General features: G+C 52.3%; 2 long non-coding RNA genes across 3 annotated transcripts in view; one reads left to right on the top strand and one right to left on the bottom strand.

Annotated features, from left to right (window-relative positions):
• Positions 1 to 5,500: 5,500 nt before the first annotated feature.
• The window catches only part of LOC129137363 (uncharacterized), a 68,143-nt gene continuing 49,760 nt past the window's right edge, over positions 5,501 to 23,883 (bottom strand). Inside the window, exons 3-6 of one of the 2 annotated variants that reach the window (XR_008539853.1) lie at positions 19,451 to 19,527; positions 18,829 to 18,949; positions 15,900 to 17,113; positions 5,501 to 12,541 (exon numbers count right to left, since the gene is read on the bottom strand). This is a non-coding gene — a long non-coding RNA (uncharacterized LOC129137363). Of the gene's footprint in view, positions 12,542 to 15,899; positions 17,114 to 18,828; positions 19,528 to 23,883 lie in introns of both variants that reach the window. The other variant, XR_008539852.1, reaches the window with a different exon arrangement.
• Positions 10,913 to 23,883, top strand: part of LOC129137364 (uncharacterized) — a 112,255-nt gene continuing 99,284 nt past the window's right edge. The window contains exons 1-2 of the long non-coding RNA XR_008539854.1: positions 10,913 to 11,119; positions 23,272 to 23,373. This is a non-coding gene — a long non-coding RNA (uncharacterized LOC129137364). The remainder of the gene's footprint in view (positions 11,120 to 23,271; positions 23,374 to 23,883) is intronic.

The following is a 23,883-nucleotide window of genomic DNA, read 5'->3' as shown; positions in this document are numbered from 1 at the left end:
TTCTTCACTCACTCATTTACCTAGCCATCATCCATCCATTCATCATCTATCCATCTAATCTTCCATCTGTCTTTGCTTTCATCCATCCACCCACCCACCCATCCATCCATTCATCCATCCATCCATCCATCCATCCATCCACACACCCACCCACCCACGCGCCCACTCACCCATCATCCCCATTCATCCATCCATTTATCTATCCATCCATCCACTCATGCATCCACCCACCCATTCATCTATCCATCCATCCATCCATCCATCCATCCATCCATCCACTCACGCATCCTTTTGCCCATCCATCCATCCATCCATCCATCCATTCATCTACCCATCCATCCACCCACCCCTCCCTCCCTCCATCCCTGCATCCATCTCTCCCCCATCCATTAATCCACCCACCCATACCTCCACTCATGCATCCATCCATCTATCCACTCATCCATTTATCCATCCACTCCGCCTTCCACCTAGCCACATGACTCACTCCCAACCAAGCTGAGGTTTATACTCATGGGCACCTTAGCAAGGCCTTTTTGTTCACTCTAGAATTTTCAGCTCTCCAGGCCTCAACATTTCATATGTCGCCTCCCAGTTTTCTGTTTTCTTCTTGGCACTTATCATGCTTTAAAACATTTTTTTTTTTTTTACTTCTGTACTAATTGCCTTCTTCACCATAATGAGAGGTCAGGGACTTCTATCTTTTCTGCTGTCCTCTAAATCGCAGGGCTTAGACCAGCCTGGCTCACGGGAGGTGCTAAAAAATGTTTGCTGCTGAATCTAATAAAATCCACCTACTCCATTGATTCTCTGAGTACCTATTGTGTACCAGGCACTGAACTGAGCCCTGCAGCTGCCAAGGAGATGAAGGTTGGAGCTATAGAAACACAGAGAGGGAATGGGAAGGCCTCCTTTGGCAGGGGCACCTTAGCCAAGACCTGGAGGCTAAGTCAAAGACGGGCTGGGGCAGAAGAGTCTACAGAGGCCTCAGGGAGATGTATGGCCAGACCTGGACCTGGGTTGAGAGCAGGTGGGCCTGGTTGGACTGTGGATTGTGAGGTGCGGATGGGTTAGCATGGGGCTGGGGGTAGCTGGTGAGGTCAGCAGAGCAGAGTTCTCTGAAATACAGCTCAGGGGCTGGGGTTGACTTTGAGGGCAGTAGCAAGCTACTGAAGATTCTCCAAAGGCAGGGACATGAATACATGGAGGAGCAATGGGGCCGCACAAGCGGGACCTGGCATGCAGCAAAGCTCCGTGGCCTCTGACCTCTTCCTGGCTCCCTGCTGTCTTTAGAGGCAGATGTTGCACCAGATGTTCCTGCCTCGGCAGCTTGGGTTTGGCCACATCATGCTGCCTGCTCAGTGGATGGGCCAAACCCCTCCAGTGAGGGCACAGGCTCAGAACCCGCTCTGGGCCTCTCCTCTCAGCCCACTTCCTGCTTCCTGCTTCCGCTAAGCTTCCAAAGGCCTTTTGTCCTCAGTCCAAATGGCCCAGAGGCTGCCAAACAGCTGGGACATGGCTGTGGAAGACCAGAGCCAGAATGAAGTTCATAGTGACGATCACATTTGCCACGCACTTCTCCCGTGCTAAGCATAATGGCAGTTAACCCTGACAGCATTCACGGGGGTAAATGCGATGATTCTTTCCTTCTGCAGATGAGCAAATGTAGCTCCTAGGAGTTAAACACCTCCCCAAAGCTCACGCTCTTGTCTGCAGCAGATGTTGCATCCCAGCCCAGGCAGGGGGAACTCGGAAGCACGTGCTTAGCCACAGGGCCACGTTGCTTCTGCTTCCTGATGGAGACGAAGACTGTAGACTCGGGTCTGTGACTGTCAAATGGGATTCGGGGCCCAGATCTCAGAGACTTTGCCCCTGGGTGAAAGTGGTGAGTCTGTGTGGAGTGTGGAATCCTCAGCAGAGCCATATGGTGCTGGGAAGAGATGCCTGGCAGGAGGAGGCAGTGTGGTCTCATCCATCTGGATGGAATGATTCCAGAGTCATGCTTGCTCTCCTCCTGGCCAGCACTAGCCCCAGGGGAAGTGAGCCCTGGCATAGGCTCAGTGTCTAGGCCAGGCAGACGGGGCTTCTGTGGGAGATGGGAAGGTGGATGCCAGGAGACCTGCAATTGAGTAAAATCTTTCCTATTTGCCCAAAGAGACCCTCTCTGGGCAAGCCCCCCCAGGCCTTGGGTCAGTCAGATACCACTTCCTTCCACAGTCTCTGCTTCTGAGGAATGCCGGATTTGATGTGTTTGGAGGAAGGACTTGTGATACAGACATTGCATGTAGAGGCAGCCCCTGCCGCAGCTTCACTCAGCAGTGTTGAAACTTCCCCTTTCTTGGAAGTAGGTGGCAGACCTTGGGGGAGGCCCTGCAGGTGGTTGTGTCAGTGTCCTGGGGCTGTCGTAGCCAATGACCACAAAACGAGAGGCTCAAAACAAACACATTTATTCTCTCACACTTCTGGAGACCGCAAGTCTGAAATCAAGCTGTGCATGGGGCTGCACTCCCTCCAGAGGCTCTATGGGAAGTTCCTTCCTACCTTTTCCAGTTCTTAGTGGCTCTCGGCATTCCTTGGCTTGTGGCTGCATCAATCCCATCTCTGCCTCCATCATCACGTGCCTGTCTCCTCTGTGTGTCTGTGACAGTTTCTACTTCTCTAATAACGATGTGCAACTGGATTTAGGGCCCATCCTAATCCAGGATGATCTCATCTCAAGATCCTTAACCTAATTACATCTTGTAAGATCCTGTTTCCAAATGAGGTCCCGTGCAGATTCTAGGGCTTGAACATATCTTTTGGGGGCACCATTCAACCCACTGCAATTGTCTTGGCCAAGCTTTGAGGGAGGGTGGTGCTGAGGGCCTGCCGAAGGCCCAGAGGCCTTGTCCTGCCCTGTGGCTCTGGATGAGCTGCAGGCCTTCATGCAGGCTGGAGGCCAGGCTCAGGGCAGCCACCTGGATGTACATCCTCATCACCTAGAAGTCATTGGGAAATACAAATGCCTGGACCCCACCACTCCAGAGCTCCTAAGCCAGGATGCCTTGGAGCTAGGGATGGGGTGGGGTTGGATCAGGCGTCAGTCAGAGTATGGGTCCTCCAGGTGATGCCACAGCATCCAGGCTTGGGGTGGACACTGGAAAACCCCTTCTCTCAGGTTCTTTTCCAGCTTGGACATTCTACAATTCTGTGACATGAGGTTGTAGGGTAGACAGAGGTTGTATGTTCCAAGTCTGAAGTCACAGGCTGAGCCAGGACCATGCAGTGTCCTCAGTGCGAAATCTTTGTGGAGGTGCTCGAGTTTCAGTAGGACACGCACATGTCACCCACCCACCATCAAGGGATATTCAATGGGGCTGATCCTTTTCCTAGAAGACTCATAGTTTGCTTTGATTGTCATCAAGTTGGGGTGGACCCCATTGAAAAGATGTTAGATTTCTTAAAACTAGGTAAACAGACCCTGCCAATTCTTTCTTATGTTTTGGCTGAGAGTCTTTGTAGCTTAAAAGAGAAGAAGCTAAGGGCTGCTGGAGGATGAAACATGTTTTGCCCCTGTAATAAATGACCTCACATACACTGATGGTGAAAAAATTCTTCGTTTCTCTGCAAAATTTGGAATGTATTTGTGATGACCATCTGGATGCTACACTATTTATGTCATTAGGTATTTGACCACCGGCCCTGAGGAAAGGAGCCCCTGGAATGCGAGGCTGTCTCAGAGAACCTGGGAGCCTGCCCTGTGCTCCAGGGCCAGGCGCCGCTGTGTGGCAGGGCCCCTGGGGCTTGGGAGGAGTTCCACCGGGAAGCCCTGCCCTGACATCTGTTTTAGCTCTCCCACGCAAGTGTCTTTCCTGAGCCAGCCCTCATGATGGATCGGACCTCGCGTCTGCCCGTCAGTCACCAGACGGCGACTTCACAAATGGTGACTCCAACTGGGGCATCTGAGGCTCCAACTAATTCACCGTGTCTGGTCATCTCCTCTGTTAATACCGAGTGGAAAAGCTATTTGCAGGGGGGTCAGTTGTGGGGTGGGTGCCTTGGTGGATGTCTGTGACAGTCTGTTGAGTGGTGAAGGCATTGTTAGGCATGTTTAGGCACCATGCCCGTGGCCCCTTTATCATCCTTATTGTGGGTTGTGTTTTATTAAATGGCAGAATGTTCTGTTTTAATGTCTAGATCCCCGTCTTAGATAGTGTGAGATGCTTCCCTTTTCCTCCTAGCACATTCATGGGTTTCTATTAATAATATGGTACCAGCTCATTTCTCTGGACTGAATCGTGTCTCTGCCAAATTCATATGCTGAAGTCCTCCCCACAGTGGGATGGTATTTAAAGCGGGGGCTCATGCCAGGAACAGGGCCCTCACCAGTACCTGACCATGTGGCACCCAGACCGTGGACTTCCAGCTTCCAGAACTGTGAGAAGATAAATGTCGGTTGTTGAAGCCACAGTCTCTGGTATTTTTCTTTTATGGCAGCTTAGGCTAAGAAACCTTTCATTTAAAATAAAACTCAGGCTGGGTGTGGTGGCGTGCACCTGTAGTCCCAGCTACTTGGGGGCACTGAGGCAGGGGGATGGTTTAGGCCCTGCAAGTTGAGGCTTCAGTGAGCCATCATTGAGCCACTGTACTCCAGCCTGGGAGGCAGAGTTAGACTCTGTCTCAAAAACAAAACAAAACAAAACAAAACACAAAAACAGAAATGAAATAATAAAATAAAATGAAACTCAATTGAGGATGTGAGCAGGTGTTCTCAATCTTGCTGCGCAACAGAATCAATAGGGAAGTGATTAAAACGTACCAACACCTGCCCCCCCCCCCCCGTAGTTCTGATTTACCTGGTCTTGCACAGGACCTCGGAGGCTTGATACATTCACAAAGCTCCCCATGTGGTTTTAAGGTGCACCTAGAGCGCAGAGCCATTGAGCCCCGCATAGTGGATGTTTGCTGTGTCCCTCCCCGGCATTCATCCTCCTTCTTTGGATAACATCCAGATTTTTTGGATGGGACTTAGGAGCCCATGACCCAAGGCTCAGCCCCTCAGCCCTTCCCTGGACAGCCTGCTTGGCTCAAATGTGGGTGGCTGACCAGAGACAGCCCAGCCATACCTCCTGGGTGCCTTGAGACCGAACACTTTCTCCTTCCTGCTGGACTAGCATGTAGGCAGATGTGGCCCTGGGAGATGCTGGCCGCCACGTGAGTCTAGATGAGTTTTGAGCAGGGGCCCAAAATAGAAAGACTAAGAAACAAAGAGAGAAGAACCCATTTGTGCTGATGCTGCTTCAGCCTGGGGTCAGGTTGTACCTGAAGTTGCTCTATTGCCGACTGTTCAGTTATGGAACCTAATTAATTATCTACATTTCACAGGACATTTCAAGGTCAGTTTTTCTATTATTTGCAGTGGCTTCCTAGAAGATGTACCTTTTGTCTACTGCAAAGGAAAAGGAGAATCAGAGAGGTTAACTTTCCCAACTTCACATAGCTAGTGAGTAGGAGAGCACCATTTTGCCTTTTGTTTTTTTCCTGTAATTCACACTCTTTAAACAAAACACAGCCACCAATCATTGAAAGAGGACAAGGTAGGGAGAGGAGTAATATGCTCTGGACCTAGTCATATTGGCAAGTCCCGGCTGTGCTGTTCCCAAGCCGAGGGCTTCTCTGAACCCCAGTGTCCTCATCACTGGCACAGCAATCTTATCATAGCGACTTTGTAAGATTTTTACGGGGTTGCATGGGTTACAGCAGTCATATTTTACTATCAGATTCTGAGTTCCTCCAGGGTAGAGAAAAATGTCCCCCCTTCTCCACACTGCCACAATGCCTGGCTCTATGGAGCATGTCTTCAATGTTTGTTGAATCTGTGAAAGCACAGAAGTGCTAACCATGAGCTGGCAGGCCGTGAGTGCTCGGGTGCGCTGGTGCACGGCATGAGTATTAGATCATATTCCAGTGATGGGTTTTCACATTAGTTCACAGTGATAGGTTTTCAAGCAAGAGGAACAGCATGATGTACTGTGAAGGATGCAGGTTCTGAGTCCGATGGCATTCAACGTAGTAATCCCCACTCTGCTTTTGGGCAAACAATGAGTCTCTGAGTCTTCGTTTCTGCATCAGTAAAGTGGGTGCATAGAGTCCACCTTGGAAAGCAGGTAAGAGCCACAAAGCAGATGACAACCAGCCTGTGGGAAGCATTCCATCATGGCGGCCTAGTGTCCTTTGTTCAATACAGTTTTCTGTTCAGAAAGTTCATATACCAGAGGGCCAAACTCTAATGCAACTTTCTGTCCTCAGCACTAGCAGCTACTTTTGTGATCTGCACCAGTTGCAAAGCATTTTTATTTTCACTGTGTGTGTGCATGTGTGGTAGGCTGAAAAATGGTCTGTCCTAAAATATCCACATGAAATCCTTGAAGCCTGTGAATGTGACCTGATTGGGTAAAGGGTCTTTGCTGATGTGATTACATCAAGGATCTTAAGATGACAGCATCCTGGACTGCACAGTCATGAGTGCTTTTATAAGAGAGGCAGAGAAAGATGTGAGACCCAGACACACCAGGAGGAGGCCACGTGAAGACAGAGGCAGAGACAGGAGATTGCAGCCACAAGCCGAGGAACACCTGGGCCAGTGGAAGCTGGAGGAGGAAGGAAGGGTCCTCTCCCCAAGCCTCTGGAGGGAGCACGGCCCTGCAGACACCTTCATTTCGGACTTTCTAGGCTTCATTTTGGACTTCAGACTTCAGACTTCAGCCGGACTTCGGCTTTCTGCGAGGGAGTAAGCTTTTGTGGTTTTAAGCCTCCCAGGTTGTGGTCATTTGTTTGAGCAGCTGCAGGAGACATGCACAGCCCGTGACACCTGCTGCTCCTGCTCGCGTCTCCAGCGTGTCCTGGACCTCCAGTTCCAGGGTGTTCTTTGCTTCCGGTGGTTCTGCTCTCAGACCAAGATAACACACTGTAGCTGGGCAGATGCCTTCCTCACCTCCTGGTTTCCTCACCTGTGGATTGGGTCATTAATGTCCTTGCTGTTCGGGTTTGTGACCCAGTGCCTGTGAAGTGTGGTTCCTGGCCAGTATTCAGGCTCAGTCAATCAGAGATGCTGTCCCTGGCTTTCCTGAGTGCCCTGAAGTCTTCCTGCTTTTCTTCCAACACCCCAAACCCTTGAGCTCATATTTACTTTACATGTGGGCCCTTCGAATCCCAAAATGCTGGGGCTGCTAAAATTTCAGATACTTTAGAAGCATCTAAGTCTGGCAAAAGCCTTTCCCCCGGCCAAGCAAGAGTACAGGTACAGGCCAGATCAATACGAGGGTGTCTCTGGGCTTTGGCTGGGGGTGCTGGGACGAGCACATTCACTCTTTCGTGCAGCACTGACATCGGGAGCCGTGCGGTGCCAGGGGCGGCTGGCAGCACCTGCTGGCTACACAAGGCCAGACGTGGGAGCCCCAACCCAGGTGACAGTGTCCAGGAGTGGAGAGAAAAGTCCGTTTCTGGAGACACTGTTTGAACTCTGGAGGAAACCCTACCTGAAACTCCCAAATGACACTAGGGTGGCCGTTCTGTTATATAAGCAAATAAGTTCCTTTTACAAGCGAACAAGACAAGAATGTCATCACTGCCCAAAACACGTGGCACGACAGATCCCGAGCACGGGCTGGGGCTGGGGTTGGTTGTGGCTCCTCACCTCTTTGCCTCCAATTTTGTCAGGCCTGTGGCCTGCTGCAGCTCACACCTGGCCCTGCTGTGGAGCCCTGCCTGTCCTGGGGGCGTTCCCCAGATTAGAATCAGCAGCAAGACCCTCCCCCGGAGCCCCAGGAAGGGGAATGCAGGGACTGGTTTCCAATCAGATAAGGCAATGGCGGCTAAGATGCCGCCACCGTTGCGGGGCATGGCAGGGTTCGGTTTCACGAGGCCGGACACATTTATAACAACTTGGTCTCTGCGGAGAGGCTAGAGGGAGGGCAGGCAGGGGCCAGCGGGAGATTTATCACCATACTAGTGGCCCTGACAAGCCTTGGGAGTAAGATATCATGTGGTTGTGGCGGGGGTGGGGGCAAGAGGGGATGGGGATGGGGCCTCACCCTAAACATAAATTAGGGGTGAGCAGCTGAGGGACAGCTGCACCCAGTCCCTGCCAGAGCCACACATTGCCCTGGAGGTAACAGTCCTCTCCAGCATTTCCCCAGGGACCATACAATCCGCCAGCATCCTCACTGGTAGACACTATTTTCCAGCCTATTATACAGATGAGGAAACTGAGGCACAGAGAGGTAAAGTGACTTGCCCCAGGCCACACAGCTGGTAAGTGGCAGAGCTGGGAGCAGACCATGGGTCAGCCTCACTCTGAGCCCAGCCATTCTAGAAGTGGTCACAGGAGGATTTCAGTCATCCTGCGAAATGCGTTCCTTACCATTTATGGCAGAGAAGCACGGGTGGGCTTGGGTTTCCTGGGCAGCACTGTTTGGGGAAGTGGTTCAGGCTGTGGGGCTGGATGGGCCTGGGTTTGAATCCTTCCTTCCCATCGCCCTGCAGCCCCTAGCTAGCTGTGCTTCCTTGAGCAAGTGCATCTGCCTCTCTGAATCTTAGTTTCCACCTGGAGAGAATGGGGCGATACCGCCCATGTGCCATATGGGTTGTGAAGCTGAAAGCACACGGATGCAGACACTGACTCAGGAAACTCGTAAACCAAGGTCAGCTCTGGGGCTCGGCGGTGGGAGCTCATCCTCCTCCCTGCAGATTCGAGCACAGTCCTCGCCCCTGGCCTGCTGCTGAGGATGCGGCACGAACCAGGAGGGAGGAGGCCTCAGCCCCAAGGCACCTGTGCCACTAGGCATCTCATGTCTACTTTGGGGGCCTTAGTTTCCCTGTGTCTGTTGGACGGGGGCAGTGGTTCAGTTGGATCCACCCTAGACCAACCTGGCTTCCCTTAGAGATGCTGCTGTAGCTGATCTGGGGTGGGGCAGGGCTTGGATGTAGTATTGAAAAGTTATTGGTTCAATTGTGTCCCTTTAAAAGGCATAGAAGTCTTAATGCCAGTACTTGTGAATGTAACCTTATTTGAAAATAGGATCTTTGCAGATGTAGTCAAGTTAAGATGAGGTCATTAATCTGATATGGCTGTGTCCTTACAAAGGGTACGTGGGTAGAGGTATACACACCCCGGGAGAAGCCTTCACAGAGATGGAGGCAGAGATTGGGCCATGCATCTACAAGTCAAAGGAGGCCAAAGAACCCATGACACACCCAACGCCCCGAGAGGCCTGGGACAGAGTCCCCTCACAGCCCACGGGGAGCCTGCCCTGCTGACACCCTGTTCTTGGACCTGGGTCCTACAGAAACGTGAGAATACGTTCCTGTTGTTGAAGCCCCCAAGCCTGTGGTTCTTTGTTATGGCAGCCTCAGAAAGCGGATGCCACAGTGGGTTTTCACGTGCTGGTCTCTTGGTAGCAGAGAACATCTAGGCTTCCCACCTCCAGCGTCCGCATCCCCAGGGTTTTTCTTGGAAGTGATGAGTTCTGGAGTACTTCGGAAAGAGCCAATTCTAAGGGAGTGGGAGTCTTCTTTCCAAGCTCACCCTTTCTGGGGAGACGCTCTAGAAGAGCAGGGACCTGGTGTTAGGAAGGGGCTTGGGCTTGGGCACAGAGAGGCAGGCGTGGGAAAGGTTACCCGTGGGGCTTCACCCCTGCAGCGGATGTGCGGCTGATAACCTCCATGAGGGAACAGAGGGGATGGGGCAATGCTGGTGAAAAACACTCCGATAAGGCAAAGCAAACAGGCCTGGCTATCGCTCCTGGCAGCCTATCAAAGCCCGGCACCCCACCAAGGCAGCGGGTGTTCCGGGAGCCTCTCCTGGTTTGCAGCTGGTCACACAGCCACAACATCAGCCCAGCTACCTCTGCATCCACCCACCCAGCACCGCTGAACATGGAAGGAATAATCAGGGGTCCTTGGTCAGTGGTTGGAGACATGGAGGAGCCAGGTCGGGGGTGGAGAATAGAAGGCTAGAGCTGGAGGGAACGAGGTACCTTGGAGGACATTGGAACTCAGGGACGGAGGTGACAGTCACCACTATTTGCTGAGGGCTGGTCCCCGGGTGTGTGCCGAGCCTTCTAGGTACATCAACTCATTTGTGACACCAATCCCGCTTTAGGGAGGAGAAGTTTGAGAGTTAGAAAAGGGAGGCAACTTGCCCTGTCTTGGGGCTGGTTAGTAGCAGAATGAGGACTAGAAGTCAGTCTCCTCTGAGACCCAATGGTGTCAGTGTCTCCTGTGCACCCAGGGTTTGGTTGATCCTGGGCTCCGGGGTTTGGTTGATCCCGGGCTCCAAGTGAGTGGCTTGGTGCCCGTGGTCTCCTTCTGCCCTCATCCCCAGCCCAGGAGGAGGCCTTGACCCATCATTCTTTATCCCTGACCCTGCTGCATTTTCTTTCACGGCATTTGTCACCATGTGACGTATTTATCTATCCATCTTTTGTTGTGTTCATTTAGTGTCCAGCTCCTCCTCTGGCGTGTAAACTCAGAGAAGGCTGGGCGTTGGTCAGATGGGGTTCCTAATGAAGTCCCAGCTCTGAGATCAGGGCAGGTGGGGACTGAGATCAAGGCTTCCTAAGGGCATGGCACAGCTGAGGGTGGAGCTCCTCTCCACCTCCTTGCCCCCTGCCCAGGTCAGTTCTTCTTCTCCAGGGACAGGCCGGGAGGCAAGGGCCCTTTCTTCATGTCCTCAGAAGGAAGAATAAAGCTCACTGTATACGGTCCAGGGGTGGCCCTCCAACAAATAAATCCAAGTCATCCCTAGAGTCTGTGAAGCTGACCTCATTCAGAAAGAGCACCTGTGCAGACGTGGTGAAGTTAAGGAGCTCAAGGTGAGATCACCCTGGATTACCTGGCTGGGCCGTAAACCCAATGACATGTGTTCTTATAGGAGACACACAGACAAGAAGCACACAGCGAGAAGAGGCCACGTGAAGATGGAGGCGGAGATTGGAGCGATGCAGCCACAAGCCATGGAATACCTGGGGGCCACCAGGAGTCAGAAGAGGCAGGAAGGGCCCTCCCTTAGAGCCACCGCAGGAAGCACGGCCCTGCCGATGTCTGGATTTGGGACTTGTGGCCTCCAGAACGTGAGAGAGTAAGTTTCTGCTGTTGTAAGCCCCCCAGTGTGTGGCAGTTTGTTGTCCTGGGAAACTGATATGCTCACTCATTGAAACCTCCAGCAGTTTCTGAATGTGTCTTTTGATTGCACTGTAATTTATGAATCGCACAAGCCAGGTAGAAAGTTGGCTCCAGGTCCAGTGTCTGCAAGAAACGCGGGAGTTGCTGAGAAATCAGCCGGCGTCACATTCCTGCAGTCGAGGGCAGAGAGAGTTGAGGGGTTGAGATGGGGAACAGATTTCCTTGTAATCAAATCCAGAGGCCGCCTCATGAACCTTATTTCAGGAGACCCTCCGGGTCCTGAGCGTGGGCAGTGAAACGGTGGATTTGATTCCTTCAAGCAGGCAGATTCCTGGGGTTTGGCCGCCCCGGTGATTCCGGGAGAGGAACGTGGGTGAAGCTTGCAAGTGTGTCACTCAAGCAGCTCTGGTCTGTCTCGCAGACGGAGCGAGCAGCTGGCTGCTATCATTCTGCTAATCGCCTCAGTGCTGGGACAGCCCCACAGTGTTGGGGCGCTGTGAGGACCTTGCTGGGGCGGGGGGGGTGGTTGCTGGAAGCCCCTACCACATGAAGGCTGGGACAAGCTGGGAGCTGCTCCTCATCAACCCGCTGCAAGCAAATTGGCAAAGGGAATGCAACATGAATCTGCTTTCCAACTATGGCAAATGGGGGCCAGAATTCCTCCTTCCGGAACTGCTGCATTGGGTCCTGTGGGGAAGAGTGGAATGCATATTTCAGACAGGAGGATTCAAGTCGAGTACAAGCCGCCCACCAGGGTTGGCCTGGGGTGCTTGGCCACGCCATTTGCCCTCCCAGAGCCTCGGTTTCTCCGTCTTATGAGGGGTACAATAAAAGCTTCCACGAGTGTGGTGTGCGGAAGTGAGGTCAGAGCCGAGCGAGCTTGGGATCGTTGCTGGGTTCAAATCAGGACCACATGCTCTCTGGGGACCAAGGATGCCACTCAATCTCACTAAGCCTCGGTTAACTCTTTAGCAAAAAGGAGATCGTTGGAGCACCTGTCAATAGGATTGTTGTGAGAGCTCAGGAAGAAGTGCGTAGAAAGCCTTTAGCATCTTGCTTGGCACAGAGTGTGGTTCAGTAAATGGCAGCCTAGAGAAAAGGAGGGCTTAGGAAGCCCGCATTGCAGGGATGATGTGAGCAGCAGAGGAGACACTGAACTCAGCTCCTGCTTAAGGGGCCCACCGTGTGCAGGGACCTGCCTGGTGCTTCCTTCCAAGCATGAACTCATTGTACTCTCACTCTCTTACAAAGGAGGCTTTGCTTTGTTACTCTGCATGTGGAGTGTGAGGTCTGTGCATGACCCGGATCCCGGGGACAGACTGAGAACGTCGTTCATCCACTGTCCATCCTACCAGTCTTCTTTGTGCTCCACGAAGCGCTGGGGGAGGGAGACAGAGGAGAGGTGAGCGAACCAGTGAATAGCTAAGATCACTTCCCATCCTGTTGAGTGCTGTGATGTGGTGACAGGGACACCTCTCCCTCTGTGTCCTAATTCTGTCAGGCTAACTCCTGCACATGTGTTACCCTCTCTAACAGCCCCGCCTTGCAAGTAGCCTTAGGAAGGGGGCAGTGTCATCGGCCACCATTTCACTTATGAAGAAACCAAGGCACAGAGTGGTTAAATCATGTCCCCAAGGTCACAGGGCAGAGGCAGGAGCTGAATAAGTCAGTCTGCCTCCAGAGCCTGGTCTCCAATCCCCTTGCTGTATTGTGGAGAGTAAATATGTGTACACATGTGTGCATTCAAGCATGTGCATGCACAGGTGTACATGTGCCTGTGTGTGCATGACCGTGGGTGAGATGCCACATACTCTAGAGTGTGTGACCAGGAGGCTTTGTCTGATGCAGGGACCTCTGGGCTAAAATACGATGAGGTTTCCAAGGTAAGACCTGGGGAAGGAGTCCGTGGCTGAAGGACTGGGGGTGCAAAGGCTCCTGGGCATCAGCGGATGGCAGGCAGGGTCCTGCACTACCTCCTTACGAATGTGCATGTTTCAAATCACATTCTGGACACCGAGTGGCCATCCCAGCAGATTTGGGGCTGGGTAAGGGGTGGGGATGCGGTAAACAGAGCTGGATTGGAAAGGCCCCCACCTACCCAGAATGGGCTGGGACCCCTGCCTGTCTAGCCTGGGCTTCCAGGAGTACAGTCCTCCCTGTTCCCTGGTGGGTGGTCCGGGAAGCTGCTCCCTGACAGCCTTCTGTTTCCTCTTCTCCAAGGCTCCCGGTGAAGCCAAAGCTGAGCCCGCCAGGGTTTCCGAGGGCTGCGTCCCAGCGCGGATCTTTTCCAGCTTCATTCCCCTCCAGGCGCTCTGTCAGCAGCTCCCCCCAGCCCCATCCATCTTCCCCTTCCCCTTCACAGCCTGCCCAGCTCCCGCTCCTTCCAGGCTCCAGCGGGGCCCCTCTCCAGGAGGACGCGGCGCCTGGCCTCTGAGGCCGCCCCGTCCGTCAGGATCTGATCCCCTGGCTGGCCTGGAAAGCCACACCAGGGACTGATGGGTTTCACATCCTCCCCTGCTCAGAGGGAATAGCTGTCTCCCAACACTGAATCTGAGATGCGTTTTTCAAATTCTTTGACAGAATGCTTTTAGCAGAGCCGAGGGGCTAATAAATCTTCCTGCTCGGCATCGCCTTTGTGGAGTCTTGATCAGGAGCTTGGACTCGGGGAGCAGCTCCCGTTTTCTCTTGGAGACTGTGGGCAACTCAGAGGTGGGGTGGTGGGTTCCCGAGGCCCTGGGAGTCTCAGGAATGCCATGGTAGCTCTCTTGGAAGGAGAATTCAAGTTTTAGAGCTGGAACCAAGGCTAGGGGCGGGGAACTGTGAGGGCATAGCAGGCCTGGTGGTCTTGCCCTTGGGGGGTCCCCATCCAGCTGGGGGAGACAAACACATACATCAGTGGAAAATTACAACTGCCTGAGGGAGAGGCCCGAGATGCTCTGTGAGCTCTTTGTGGGGGTTTGACCCCACAGGGGAGGTGAGTCGGAGCTCCCCGAAGCTCTCAAAACTGGGCTGGTGTCAGGAGGAGCAAGAGTTGGTGAGGAGGGGAGGTGGAGGGAAGGACAGGGCTAGAGAATGAAGCTGTGTTAGTGGAATGCAGTGTGGATGGAACACGCCCCTCCGGCCTCCTGGTCCGTAACTCAGCATTGCACGTACACCAGCACACAGACATTGCACTGGCAAAAGCCATCCAACTGTACATCTATGATGCGTGTGCTTTTCCCTATGTATATTACACTTCCATAAAAGTTTCAAAGGTGTTCGTCACCTCAAACATCTGGCATGACACCAACATGTTAAAAAAAATTGTTGACTAGGTGGAGTGGCTCACGCCTATAATCCCAGCACTTTGGAAGGCAGAGGCAGGAGGATCACTGGAGCCCAGGAGTCCACGACCAGCCTGGGCAACATAGCAAGACCCCATCTCTACAAAAAATAAAAAAAAAATTAGCCAGGCGTGGTGTTGTCTGCCTGTAGTCCCAGCTATTCGGGAGGCTGAGGCAGAAGGATCGCTTGAGCCCAGGAGGTTGAGGCTGCAGTGAGCTTTGATTGTGCCACTGCACTCCAGCCTGGGCGACAGAGTGAAACCTTGCCTCAAATAAAAAAATAAAAAGTTATTGTGTCTGACCGTTGGGATTGTGTGGGACTGATATGCCCCATCTTATATTTTCTTATCGATGTGCCTGTATTCTAGCTTTGTCTGTGTTTACAATGGAGATGGGGTCTCTGAGTGTTTCCAGATGCCTCACTCCCGGCTGGGAAAGGCTCTTCTGCCTGCCACAGCGGAGGAAAGGTTTTCCTGTCACCCCTCATCTCCAGATGCGGCTGTTTATCAGGGCAGCCGGTGAGGGGTGGGCATCCTCGGACCAGGGTTCCGCACGCAGTATAGACAGACAAGACCAGGGTTCCACACCCAGCATAGACAGACAGGACCAGGGTTCCGCACCCAGCATAGACAGACAGGACCAGGGTTCCGCACCCAGCATAGACAGACAGGACCAGGGTTCCGCACCCAGCATAGACAGACCCCCTTTTCACAATCGCACTCTGTGGCTGACAGGTCCTGGGAAGATCTTCTGACATTGGCCTTGGTCATGGAGAAGCCAAGAAAGAAGAGGAAGGGGCTGACGTTGTTGGTTAGGGAAGCCCCTCGTTCCCTCCGGAGGGGAGGGAAGGGGACCACGGCCAGGTCAGGTGGAGCCCAGGTCACCCAGGGAGCTTCCCAGTGTTCCTAGGTAGCACTTTCACACCTGGCTTCCCATCCTGCCGTGGAGGGGAGCCCGGGAGTGCAGTCCTCGGGTGACGTGACATGATCATGATATGACATGATCACATTGGTCCAAGCAGCAGGAAGTTTCCATCCCATGCTGGCTTCAGTAGATCCATATTGTCCGATGGGACCCCCACCCTCTGGAATGTGGACTGTGCCAGTTTTCCATGTGAGGACACGTTATTACAAGAGCTAGCTTGCCTGAGGTGTACGGTTGGCGAGGGAAGAGCAGGGGTCAAACCCAGGCCTGGCTGACCTGCCCTCTGAGGGTAAGAGCCCTTACGTCCATTGAACTTCACATCATTAACTCCCCTAGGAGAGTTTCCCCGGCATCTTTGACAGAGTGTCTGGATGTTAAATTTGCACAGCTCTATTGAACCCTTTGGGGGCAGAGGTCCAATAGTGTGGCCCCTCCCCCCACCTTCCTCCCATCCATTTTGTTATCGATAAGGAAAGCAGAATGACCAACCTTGTTCAAATCCAAGCTCCAGGAGTTACAGGCTGTGTCCTGGATGAGTTATTCTACATCTCCCAGCCTCCTCTCCAGAGATGGAGTTCTAATCGTGCCTGACTCCCAGGGCGGTGGGAGAGCAGAAGTGACAATGCACGTGAACCCCCCTCCACCGGGTGCCCACTGTGCACTCAGCCACGGCCTCGTCTCCTCCTTGGACACTTTCGTGGATCCCTGTAGCAAAGTAGCTGCTGTTTCCCGCCTGAATCGTCACTGTCTGGAGAGTCAAGCATCCCTGCCCTCGCTGTCATCACCCTTCCCAAAGCCTTGTCACCGGCGTTTCCTGAAATGCTGCTGAAACCAGAAGTCATAGTCCCCACAAGGCTCTTACTGAGGGCGGCTCAGCTGGGGCATGGTCTCTTTACGTCAATTTGTCAGCTTTGGTCACCCTCTCCTCAAGGGCCCTAGAGTGCAAGGGGGGCTCAGCTATTGCTGTGTAACAAAACACCCCCAAACAGTGGCTCCCCAATCCAGGTCTTGCCTGGGGTCAGCATTGTGGGTCTCAATCAGGATCTCTCACCAGCTGCATGAGATGGTGGCTGGGCCTGGGCTCATCTGAAAGCCTTTTTCTCCGGGCATCTGGGCTGGAATGTCTCAAATGGCTGGGCTGCGGGTTGCCGGGGCGTCTCAGGCTTCTCTCTCCTGGCGGTGGCTTCAGGGCAGCCAGGCTTCTTAAACGGTGGCTCAGGGCTTCTAAGTGCTTTACATGCTTCACTCTGGCCCACTTTATCATGGTCACATTGAAAAGTAATCTGAGCAGGAGGAACAGCATTTGCAAAGCCTCTGAGCTACAGAAGAGCATTGCTTCAGTTTCACTCCCTGAAATGGGAATGGCGTGTAATCCCCTGGGTACAGTGCTGTTGGGTGATTCAAATCAGATGAAGCAGGTGGAGGAGATCCGGGATCTGGAAACCCACTTGCTGTTACAGCCACATGTTCTAGGTGCTTTGCTGTGGCTGCTCCAGGGGAGAGTCCTGTGCGGGGGAAGTCCTGGCTTGCACGGAGCTCATCCTCATGGATGTCATGTGCCGGCTCAGAGTCCCAGGTTGCACTGGAGCCTGGACATGGGGATGTCTGTCACCAAGGGGGCATTTCTTCTGCCCCTTAACACCAGCATTATGAACGGCTCCACTGTGTTTTTCCAACACCAGAAAGAGCTCTCCACATGTCGCCTGTCAATAACAGTGTATTTTTAGCAGCAGCCTAAACCGGGGGAAAGCTGTACTTAAAAGCACACGCCCCGCCTCGCAGCTGCCTGGGCGGAGGACTCAGGGCCTGGATTTGGGGTGGGTCAGAGGGGAGACGGGGGTGAGCTGGAGGTCAGATCACATTTGTTTCTCAGGGTAGGACACCAGGGCCATGTTTCAGAGGCAACTGCTGGTGCCCTTTCCTTCGGAGACCGGGGCTAAGCTGGGGGCGCTAGTGCCTCTGCCCCTGTCTATCCATGGCCCACCATGGGGCCGAGCATGTGATCACAGAGCTGGTGGGGTGAGTGCCTGGACCCGGGGCTGCCCCCCTTCCCAGGAGGCCTGGTGCTGGGGCGTCCTGAGAGTACCTGCCTCTGCCCTTCCTGTGGGTACTGCGCTGACCTTGGTCTCGTCTCTGCCCCTCCCAGCTGTGGGGCCTCTGGCACCTTCCTGGGTCCTCTGATCCCTGTCCCCTCCACGAGTGTTGTGACTGCAAAGGGGGACACTGCCCTAGGGGCTACATAAGGTCCACTCCTCCCTCCCGGTAGGATGAGGAATAATCTAGAACTGGTGTCAAAGCAACCGTCAAGGGACAAGATGGGCAGTTTATGCGCTTAATTTTCCTTAATATCTTTTTTTTGCTCCCGGCTTCATTGGCTTGAGCTACACATTTCAAGTTCAAGCAACTTTATATTTTTTCTTACAAAAAAGTGACAGATGGTTGTTTAAACTTTTTTGGATAGTGTGGAATAATGACCTGAAGAAGAAAAGCTGATCTCACCCATCAGGGAAGATCACCCTCAACAATTTAGTATGTATCATTCCACACTTTTTTTTTTTTTTTTTTTTTTTTTGAGACAGAGTTTCGCTCTTGTTGCCCAGGCTGGAGTGCAATGGTGTGATCTCAGCTTACTGCAACCTCCGCCTCCCGGGTTCAAGCGATTCTCCTGCCTCAGACTCCTGAGTAGGTGGGATTACAGGCATGAGCCACCACATCTGGCTAATTTTTTTGTGTTTTTAGTAGAGACGGGGTTTCTCCACGTTTGTCAGGCTGGTCTCAAACTCCCGACCTCAGGTGATCCGCCCACCTTGGCCTCCAAAGTGCTGGGATTACAGGCGGGAGCCACTGCAACTGGCCCATTCCAGACCTTTATAGGTTTGGTTTATTATTTATTTTATGAATATATGTGTATTTTTAATAGGCTCCAACTCTCTCCTAGTGGTCGCTGCTTTCTTTTTTTTTTTTTTTTGCTCCTGCTTTCCAGGCCCCTTCCCCACCCCCACCCATCCAGTCCCCGCAGGACTGGGGCCCGATCTCACACAGGAGCTGCAGCCTGGAGGGTTCTGGGGAGGCAGTGGGCGTGGGGGAGGGGTGGCACAGGACAATAGGGCCTTGTATCCCATGCAGGCAAAACGCCGCTGGACCCCACTGGCCAGCGTGGGGGCTCCTTGCGGAGTCAGCTATCTGCCCCAAACGGACGGGAGGCGAATGAAGAGGCGCTCACTGCAGCGTGAGCACTGGCTCCGCACCAGAGGCCCACGGTGATGACTGTTTTGGTCAGGAAGCTTGGGACGTGTGTCGCCTTGGAGAACAAACCAGAACAAACCAGGGCACCAGAGGGGCCGCCGGCCCTCCCCCCAGCCCCCGCACTTTATCAGTCTCCTCCTCCCTCGGGCTGTAAACAAAAGGTCGTGGGTACCTGGGCCCGGGAGACACCGTGACACAGGATGTTCCCAGCATTTGGGATATTTCCTCCGCCGTCTGACTGATATGTCCTAGAGAAAGCACAGGGTTCTCGAGGGAGCGCGGGGCTGTAAAATCTCCAAAACACAGGAATAACAAAGCCGTAAATCTGGGCCTGCCACAGCCGCTCTCAGCTCAGGGTGTCCGGCTCAGGCCATGCCCTGTGGCCACAGGAGGCCCAGGAGCTTAGGTCAAAATCCTAAGGGGTAGAAGGCAGCACGGAGTGGGGCTTTCCACAGGCCCACACAGGGCTGGCCCTTGTCGGGTGCAGGAGCTCACATCAAGCATGGCCTCCTGTGTGCAGCAAGTGAGAGCTGGGCAGGCAGGGGAGTGGGGGCAGCAGTCGGGGTGGGCCCAGAGCTCCCTCCCCTTTGGCACCCCGGCAGAACAAGGGCTGACTCCTGTCTCTGTTCTCTTTTAGATGAGCAAGTTATTTACCCTAATGAAGCTGGAGGGCCCTCCTATGTAAAATGGAGCTAATGACATCCCCTGCTTTAAAAGTCTGATTGTGAGAGTGAAATGCGATAATGTCTGTTAGGCATGGGGTGTGATGACAGGGAGACAGAGTTTGCACTCACCGTATTTCCCCATTCCCTACCACTCCTCTTCTTCACAACTGTCACCAAGGCTGAGGATCCATCAGCTCATGTGCACTCTGCAAACAGAAGTCACTCCAGGTATCTTACATGGAGGGATTTAATATAGGGGGCTGGTTTTACAGGTGAGGGCCTAGGGGAGCTGCCAAGCTGCAGGTGTTGAGGCACCTCAGGGATCAGCCACAGCAAACAGTCACTCCTTGGGCTGGAGTGACAAAGGAGGAGATGGTGTCATGGAACCCAGGATCTAGGGTCACCTGGTGAAAGCTGGACCCTTGACAACCTGTCCAGTGGAAATAGGGACCATGGAGGGAAGGGCATTCCCACAGGAGCTGGAGCCAGAAAGGAAGTGGGCAGAGGGGGAGAGGGAGAGGAGAAATACTTTTCTCAGAAGTCCTCCACCAGTGCCTCCCATTGGTTGAAACTGCCCAGAAGTCAGAGCACACAGGAACCTGGGAAATGTAGTTCCCCATGATACAAAGCAGGGGAGGGGTGGAAGTGATAGCCCAGTGACCAGCAGAGATCAACTATAATGAAGGTTAATGATAGGGGTCTGGGGAAGAGATTTCCTGCCCCTGAAGCCTACCCTCCTATTTTTTAGTTGAATTACTTCATATAAATTATATGACCTTTCTTGATCTTGCTTTCTCATCCACAAATGGGATATTGAAAAATGTTAAGTTATCGGGTTGTTAAGGAGAGCAAACCTAATACCACCTACGAAGCCATCACCCAAGGGCTTGGTCCAGATCATACCTTCAAGAAACATCAGCCATCACATATGTCAGAAAACGGGTCAACAGAGATCAGACTAAGGTCTGAGTACACCAGCAAATGTTGCTCAACTCTCAGTATGGCACTTGGCAGAGCTGGCCTGGGGCCCTTGTCAAAGAAACCAGTATAACAACCATTTTCTTGGGAAGGAATCACTCATAAAAGCTTGCCACATCATCGGCCAAGAATGACATAAGCTCCATGCTGAAGGTGGCTTCTCGGGGGAAGGAAGTGAGTTGAGGGGATCTCCTCCATCACATACATTCTTTGGGGATTAGAAAACCGTTAGCTGTTACAACAGTGGAGACATTCAGCAATGGCCATGGGTCATTGGAAATGTGCGCATATCCCTGCTTCTCGTTTCCTCATTCGGGAATCTAAACGTTCCTGACACCCTGGCACAGCCTGTTGGCATGGCTTCTGATCCTGGTTGAGTACACGCTGATCTCACGAGTGGGAAGAAAATGTTTTATTTGTGAGTGAGAGCCTCCAAAGTGACTTCTTCACTTCCTGAGGAGGATCTTAAAGAAGGCCACAGAGTGAGTCATTCTCACCACACCCTGACTGGACCGCCAAGCTGGGAATCTCCTTTGTAGAGATGGGGGAGGGTAGTGTTGCTGAAATCCACCCACCTGCTCCACATTACGTGCCAGGACCCCCAGGGATCAGAGCACAGTGGGTGTGCTCTGGGCCTTCCTGCCTTTGCCGTGCTATTATTGGAGTGAGTCAGCTAAGTCAAACACTCACTGCTGATGCTGAGGAGACCTATGTTACCAAAGCACTTTAGGTTGGTTCTTGACTAGCTCTAAACTGAGTCCTCAGTGGCTGACATGAGGGTAAGTCTCAGCGAAGTGTCTACAGAGAAAGTGGTGATGATAGTGATGGTGATGATAATGATGGTGATGGTGATGGTGGTGATGATGATGGTGATGTTGATAGTGATGATGATAGTGGTGATGATGACGGTCAAGATGGTGGTGATGGTGATGGTGGTGATGATGATGATGTTGTTGATGGTGGTGATGATGTGATGATAATGATGGCGATGATGGTGATGGTGATGATGGTGATGTTGATAGTGATGATGATAGTGGTGATGATGATGGTGAAGATGGTGGTGATGATGTGATGATAATGATGGCGATGATGGTGATGGTGATGATGGTGATAGTGGTGATGACGGTGAAGATGATGGTGATGGTGATGGTGGTGATGATGTGATGATAATGATGGTTATGGTGATAATGTAATGATAATGATGGCGATGATGGTGATGGTGATGATGGTGATGGTGGTGATGGTGATGGTGGTGATGTAATGATAATGATGGTGGTGTTGGTGATGGTGATGATGATGATGCTGATGGTGGTAATAGTGGTGGTGATAATGATGATGATAGTGATGGTGATGATGGTGGTGATGGTGGTGATGATGATAATGATGTTGATGATGGTGATGATGATGGTGGTGATGGTGATGCTGATGATGTGTGATGGTGATGGTGTTGGAGATCATGATGGTGATGATTGTCATGGTTATGGTGATCATGATAGCTATCATTCATTGAGCGCTGTGCTAAGTCCCCTATACATTCTATTTAAGTCTCTCAGACACCCAGTGAGCCAGATGCTATGCTGTTAAATTGTCCTCATTTTACAGATAAAAAAACCAAGGCTTGGAGGAGTGAAGTAACCTGCCTGGGCCACACCATTAGTAAGTGGTCAGACACAGTTACTGCAGGTCTGTCTGATGCTGAAGCCTGCATATATGTTTAGTACCTCCTGGCTTCATGCCAGGCACAGTGCTGGATCCTGGGGATACTGTGGCCACTAAGATGAAGAGGACTGGGTCATGGGACTTACGGTTCTAGTGCAGTGAAATAAGATTTGCTAAAGAGCAGAGTCTTTTACTGTCTCTTCTAAGCTACAAGGGCTGCCAGATTCTGAGGCCCAGCAGGACATGAGAGCAGAGAGCACAGATATCCCTCTTGGGAGGCCCAGGGAATGATGAGGAACTGATATCTGGAATGATGGGAGGTACCTTGTAACCCACATCTACTCCTTTTCAGAGTGTGACTGGGAAATCATTTCAGGTGGAAGGTGGAAGTGGGTGGGGAGGAGAAGACACAGCAACATGGCTGAGTGTTGTGAGCTGGTTCTTGCTGGACTGGAAGGTCAGATAAAGAGCCTTACAGCCCTGACTTTGTAAGGCAGGGCACACAGACATAGGGGACATGGGCTTTGGGAACTCAAGATTCAGAACCTTCCCTCCACAGTCCCGTGACTTTGGATAGGAGATTCCACCTCTCCCAGCCTTAGCTCCCCACCTGTACATCAAGGACTGATAGAATAACTCCTTCCTGGAGTTACCGAGGACTTAGATGAGCCAGGGCAAACAATGCCTTCCGCTGTGCGTGCCCTCCGGACGCACCACTGGTGTGGTAACTATGCCCATTGAACCTGCAATATGTGATGATGAGGGCCTTGTTTCTCATGTGACAGATCTGGAAACTGAGGCTCGGTGGGGCGAGGTTTAACTGGTAGGGCTAGATGATAACTCAAGGCCTCTGATGCCCAAGGCTCGAGCACAAGGCCAGGGGGGTCTCCTTTTCCTGAAGTTCTTTCTGTGTGATCGTCTGTTGTACCTGATCACGGCATCACCTCCTTATGTTATATCATATATTATAAACATTATATAATATCTAGCATATTCTATATTAGGTATGTATATTTTATAACATATAAATATTATGCAATGCAAGCATTTTATGTAATATAATAGGATATCACAATGTGTGTAGGTTAAAGTGGGCTTAGTTCATGAAACCCCAGGAGGTGGTTGGGGACACCTGCTGACTTGTGAAACCAGCTGGGGACAGGCTGGCCCAGACCCCCAGGTGTTCTTGAAGAAGTATTTGGCTTCAGGAAAGAGAAGGTAGTTGGTGTTAATCCTCAGAGTGCCTTAAAAGATAATCGTGGCTTCACAACAAAGAAGAAACGAACCAATTTGCCTCTGTCTCCCCCTTTCAGAACCACCATGAGAACAGCTGGTACTCATGGACCAGTGGCAGCTGGATGACCCGCAGTCACCATCCACTGAATCCTTCCAGGAACACCTGCACGTGGAAGCAGGTATTGCTCTCTCACCACTTTGCAGGTGATAAAATGCAGCCCAGAGAGATGGTGGGATGTGGGGAGCTGGGAATCCCCCTCAACTCGGCTCCAAGGCTCCTGGCACAGCTCCAGGCCAGTGTAAGAGAGAAAACTCGCGAGCGGCATGTCCCAGCTCATCCTGTGGGGTAGGAAGGAAAGGCTCCAGACACAATTAGAAGTGCTTCAGAGCGAGTGGAAAGTTCTCAGGAAATGTATTATCATTAGAGCTGGCTGCTTGCTTCCCTGGACGGGGAGAGGGCATGCGTGTGCGTCTATGGTGGATGCACTCACTGTGCAACGTCCTATATGAAATCCTTCTCCTCACAAAAAAGTGAAAAAATGGGCTTGCTTTCTTGTGTGAACTTTTCTTCCTGCTGTGTTTCTAAGAGTATCAGAGAGGCTGTTGACCCAAAGGGCAGGAGCTAGGCGTACCTGGTTAAAGAAGGTCTCTGATTGCCTTGTAGATTCAGAAACTTCCCTTAAGCCCCT

This window comes from Pan troglodytes, chromosome 18, assembly GCF_028858775.2.
Source record: "Pan troglodytes isolate AG18354 chromosome 18, NHGRI_mPanTro3-v2.0_pri, whole genome shotgun sequence".
Lineage (NCBI taxonomy): Eukaryota > Metazoa > Chordata > Mammalia > Primates > Hominidae > Pan > Pan troglodytes.
The sequence above is the reverse complement of the archived record's forward strand: the minus strand, read 5'-3'. Positions and strand labels throughout refer to the sequence as shown.